At 49.7% G+C, this 5,947-nt stretch overlaps 1 pseudogene; it reads left to right on the top strand.

Annotated features, from left to right (window-relative positions):
• Positions 1-4,489, top strand: LOC149346025 (uncharacterized; annotated as a pseudogene).
• The last annotated feature ends 1,458 nt before the right edge of the window (positions 4,490-5,947 follow it).

Here is a 5,947-nt window from a genome sequence, read left to right on the forward strand (position 1 = left end):
ATGGGCCAGAACATCGCCCTGAAGGGGAAGGCTGTCACAATGGCAGAACTTGCTGTCATCCACCTGGCAGCTGACATCCTAGAGGAGCGCCTAGATGTCTGCGATGCAGCTGTATACACTGACTCCAGAGCAGCCCTCCAGCTACTCCAGAGGCCCTTCAGAGGTCCACCTATGGTCTGCAGGCTCTCCACCAGATTGGACCGCATCTGCTCCAGGGGCACCTGCATTTGGCTGTCCTGGGTTCCTGGCCACGTCGGTGTCCACGGTAACGAAGCAGCGGACATATTGGCCAAGGCAGCCCATGCTCCAGGCACCCCCCTGGACCTCGCCAGGGGCATCGTGGATAGACACCTTCTTCTCGACCATCCAGGTCCTCGGGTGGCCAATGGCCAGCCACCAAGGACGCTCCCATCCTTAGGCCTCAACAACAAGGAGCGAAGCTTCCTCCTGAGGCTAAAGATGGGGTGCGCCAACACAGGCTCCCGCCTACACCGTCATGGCCTCAGTTCCTCCCCTGGGTGCACCCACTGCTCAGACCCTCAGCAAACGCTGCCCCACCTCCTGTGTGAGTGCCCCGCCTCCTCGGCCCCCAGAGCCGTCATGGCGACAGGCCTCCTGCTCATGGGCCTCCCATGCACCACTAAGAGCCAGCTCCTCTACCCCGGCGGACACCATCCTGCCAAGGCCTTCCGACTCCTCCTCACCTTCCTGGAGGTCACCGGCCTCTACGGCCAGCTGTAAGGCCTGAGGCCTGTAAGGCCTGTGCCACTTGGCACAGACACTGCGGCGGCGCGCTCTCCCTCTTTCCCTACTTCTTTCTCCCTTCCCCTAACCCCTTCTATGACAGGCAGTGAGCGTGGTGGCAACCCACCAGTAAACAGGCCCGTGTCACACCCCCCCCTTTTTCATCTTTCCCTTCACTCACTGAAGAAGAAGCAAAATTTCATGCCGGATGATCCGCTTTCAGGTACTGCCTAGTGCTCGCTTTTTTAACTATTAAAATGTTTGTTCCCTTGATGACCGTATTGGAAACTAATTTGCTATTAAACATTAAAGCCATGTGGCGCTAGAGCTAGAGCAAAGTTTCACAAAACTGGTGAAAACAAGCAGCACAGCTAGACTGCCTACTGAGGCCTTTGATCTCCGACGTACATAAATGTCAATACACCAAAGGGCAAGTGTTGGACGTGCCATAAGGACATCTACCTGGTGTCATTTCTGCCATCAAATGCTCTCAGGTAGCATGAGCAAAAGAAATACTGCCTCCAGATCTGACATGACTTGGGATCAGCAATGTTACCGCTTGCTCCTTAGCTTTATGTAAGTATCAGGAGGCATCGGACGAGTTGCAGGCACCAGTGCATTTTTATCACACAAGGAAGACGGAAAAATGACAACCTAAATGTCGGAAGTCAAAGAAAACCTGCAATTGGCGGCACAACAGGCAGCCACCCGAGTTTCGTTATGTTTTGGTGTGCTTTGCGGCAACGAGTTCTGTGTGCTCGCACGGTTTCGTTATGCACCTTGATTTACAAGGGCGGAGCAGCAGAGGACCTCCAAGTGCCTAAGTGCTCCTTGAACGAAGTTTGTGCAACGGCACGCAACTGCGGCAAGGAAAAAGAGATGTAGACGCTGGGCTGCATATAACCAGCCCTACGAGGACTATTGGTAGGAATTTAAACACGCCCGCACGTACCATTCGCTACATATCAGTCGGGACGGTGGCTTGGCGGTGATAGCGACACTGCCGACTTCTCGGCACTGGGACTTTTTTGCCAGGCCCGCCGCCTCAGCCCTCAAATGCATCGCACCCTGTGCGGGGCTGAGGTCGCTGAATGCAGTCCGCAGTTCTTTGCAAGAACTTCATTGTCGAAATCAGCAACGGGATCCATCTCAACAATGGTGCAAACGTAAACAAAGCGACAACAGCTCATCACACAAATTACACATCATGCACACATCATCAGCCCGACTGTGCCCACTGCTGGGCAAGATCCCATGTCTCTCCAATTAACCCTGTCCTTTGCCAGCTGTGGCAATCCTATCCTCACAAACCTCTTAATCTTGCAAGCTCCTTAAGGGGGGACACTGCTCTTTGGCACCAAAAGTCGGCCCAAATATCAGATTTTCAATCTTATCATTTTCGTGTTCCTCGCGCCATTCCGCATCTGCGTGCAAATTTTCATCATTATACCCCGCGTATTTATGAAGTTATAGCGATTCAAAAATGCCGTACCATGCCTACTGCCCTTTAAATTGTGGACAAACGACACCCAATTTCGATCGCCCGGCGCATGAGAACTACGCGCTCCACCGCGGCTATTTTGGTCTTGCTCGAAAGTGCGCACTTTCAGCTAATTTTTTCTTTCGGGAAGCAACTTCGTACGTGCTTCCTTTCCCCAAAGAAACAAACAAAAAGATAGCATGCAGCACATGCTGCTATTGGCTGGTTAAGGCATGTGATCAAAATGGCGTCGCCTGGTTGGTTGCGGCAAGCTAGCCCAGAAATGCGGATGCCCGGCGGTGCCATTTTGTCTTTCTGTCGACCACGCAAGTGCAACGCGAGAACCATGCCAGGAGGAACGAAAAAGTACCGCTCTGTGCACAAGTTCGGGCGAAAGCGACCGAAGAAACGCGTGAATAATGCGACATTATTGCATACTGTGCAACAAGCAAGTGCCAGTGCTACGGGATTGTGTGACGATCATGTTGCGGGCGGCGACGCTTCTCCGATTCAGCTGGATAACGGCGCCGTTCTTCGTGCCGACTGCAGTTGTGTACGAATTGACACTGTGCCTATTACTAACAGTGGCGTAACTCAAGTGAGTGCCCATGAGCAGGTTACGCTCGATCGACTGGCATCAAGCCCGGCGACGGCACGAAAGACTGCGCTGTTCGCCGATGCAAGTGGCGCATCCGCAGAATCGGACGCAGACAGCACAGCCTCCTACGCGGTAATTGACGTCAGCATTGCAAACGTCCTTGTGGATTCCGTGCGGTGCAAAACGTGTTGCGGATGCGTGAGGTTAATTACCAGCGACCAGAGCTATGGCCTCGCCGTGAAACTGATCGTGCTGTGCGACAACTGCGGTGAGATTGCGGCCGGGTGGAACTCACGGAGGGTTGACGGCGAGAAAAGATGCCATCCTTTCAAGCTCAATATTCTGGCTAGTCGAGCAATGGTGTCAACCGGTAACGGCCAGACAGCAATGAACGATATCTTTTCGGCGATGGGGTTGTCGCGGCGCGGGATGCATAACAAGACGTTTCAACGACATCTGAAGAACACTCTGCAACCTGCTGCTACCCGAGCAGCCGCGACCACTATGGCACAGGCCGTGCAGGCAGAGGTGAAAATATATGATGATTTGTGTTTTGGGCACAGGGGGAACATTGCCATGTGCTACAACGGCACATGAATGACGCGTGGGCACTCATAACATATAGGCATCGGTGCCGTGGTGGAACTCTTCACTGGTTATTTGCTTGATTATGTGGTGCTGTCCTGTCTGGGCTGCGAAACTGGTCCCAAGCCGAACACTGATGGCTACGAACTTTAGAAATCGCGCCACCAGTGCCAAAAAAACACCAACTGCAAGGCTGGTCAAATAGAGGTAAAGGCAGGCAAAATTCTATTTGAAAGGTCTCTGCAGCGCCACAACATGCGCTACACAACCTTGTTATGCGATGGGGACTCCACACGTTCAATGCCCTTCAGGATGCGGCAATCTATGGCCACATTGAAATAGTTAAAGAGGATTGTATAAACCATGTGCACAAGCGTATGGGAGTAGCTTTGCGCAGCCTCTCGCAGAGGCACAAGGGTGCAGGGAAGCAAAGTCTCGGCGGCAGAGGAAGGCTCACAGCTGATCTTGTTGACAAGCTGGCAGTACATTATGGCCGAGCGCTGAGATCAAATGTAGGTGATGTGGATGCCACGCAGCGAGCTGTGATGGCGACATATTACCACATCACATCTACTGATGACTGCCCCAATCACAGTTTGTGTCCTACTGGTGAGAAGTCTTGGTGCCACCACAATGCTGCAAGAGCAAAAGAGGAGCCTGCACCCAAGCATAATTACAGTCTGCCAAGCGATGTGGCTGAAGCTCTTTTGCCTGTTTATAGTCGCTTATCAGAGACAGAGGTGCATTCGGGGGAAGACCCAGAACTCGAATGAAAGCTTCCACTTGGTCATCTGGACCTTGATCCACAAAGAGCGGCACTCATCACTATTTGCTGTGGAAGCAGCCACAGCGGAAGCTGTGCTGCACTTCAATGTTGGCTGCAAGCATACAGCAGCAGGAATTCTTCTGCAAGAATGCAGTGCAAACGTGACAGCAACTGGCTCCAGGAGAGCTGAAGTAAAGGACTTACGCCGTAGCGCACGTTCTGCAAAGAAGCAGGCGGCTTCGCTTGGCGCTGCTAAAACAAGAAAAGAAAACACCGCGACAGCGTGCACCCTGACTATGCTCCTGGTGCATGTTGAAAGCATGAGGCCTTTGGGTTTGTCCTTCCTGATTAATAAATATGCTGTGAGGCTTGAGTGCTTCTGACAATCCCCCAATTTTGGTGGTGTTGCATTTTTGGAAGACCAATATCTCCGGTCCTGTTCTTGCTATTGCTATAATTTTTTTTTTTTTCTAGAAAGGGAATCCTGCGAGTCTCATGAAACCAAGGTAAATGCAGTTACCGCAAAGGAAAATTTACAGAGAAGATTATCTTGTCTTGGGTACCCCAATGGACCTTTCCTTTCAAACGTTTCCTACTGCATAACTTTGGCTCAAATTGGCATAGGCCATTAATTTTTACTTTAGATCACTTTCCACCTGTTTCTGATCTTGTTGACTTATCAATCATTGACATTGTTTACACCTACATACTGTGCAATGTTTTTCCTCATTTTCTCAAAACTGCAATTTTGAGGGTGCTGCAATTTTGGAGGAGAGATATCTCTTAAACTATCTGTGCTATAGCTCTCATTCTTGTCTTGTTAGAAGGAAAAACTCTTGGACAGTGCAAAAGGACTAAAATGTGTACAATTATTATGCGGCAACATTTACAGAATTAATTATCAATCTTAGGTGGCAACTTGGGCTTTTAGTCGTAAAAGTTTGACTTAGTGTAACTTTGGGTCAAATTCATGTTCAAATTATGTCACTCTTGCCCTATTTCATCATCAGAGAGTCCCAAGCTTGAATTGTAGCAGCGGGACAGTGTTTTTCAACTCTGAATCCAAATCTCTTAGCAATGAATGCACCTTTCGCCGCCGAACAAGCGTCGACAAAGGCACGAAATGCTGAACTATCAGATTTTACTAACAAAAAAATTTTATTCCGTTGTCTTCAGTGTCCCTTTAAGAATTTTTGCAGATTCTCGCCACAGGGGGATCAATTCAAAAAGACATCAGTGCTTTTTCGCCACTAGGACAAGGTGACGCACGAGGTCATGGAAGTGTATTTTATCCACAACCAGGGAGCAAAATACGTCAGCCACCCTTCAGTGACATTGATTAACAAAGAAATAGACTATCTTGCCTCCCACATGACATAGTTTCATTTGACTTGGTTTTTCTGTCATTTTTTTTCCTACATATATTCCACGTTCCGTCTTTCAATAAAATCAGTTGCTGGTCGGCGCATGTCTCCCGTGTGTCCCGCCTTTGTTGTGCTGTTCCCCCTAAGATGGATCAATTCAAGACTTCTCGATGAGTTATCGGATTCATGCATGCACTGTACTGGGGATCCTAAAAGAGACCCTTCCAGCAATCTATGACTGCTTGAAGCCAATTGTACTTGGGTGTCTAAGTGTGAAAAACTGGGAAAAAATAAGAGAAGAGTTCGAAGTGCAGTGGAACTCCCCAAGTGCTATAGGAAACATTGATGGGAAGCATTCTGCAATCAAATGCCTAGACAACAGCGGGTCAAACTTTTTTAATTATAAAGGG

The sequence above is a fragment of the Amblyomma mixtum genome, chromosome 4 (genome assembly GCF_055824585.1).
Source record: "Amblyomma mixtum isolate Tamu chromosome 4, ASM5582458v1, whole genome shotgun sequence".
Lineage (NCBI taxonomy): Eukaryota > Metazoa > Arthropoda > Arachnida > Ixodida > Ixodidae > Amblyomma > Amblyomma mixtum.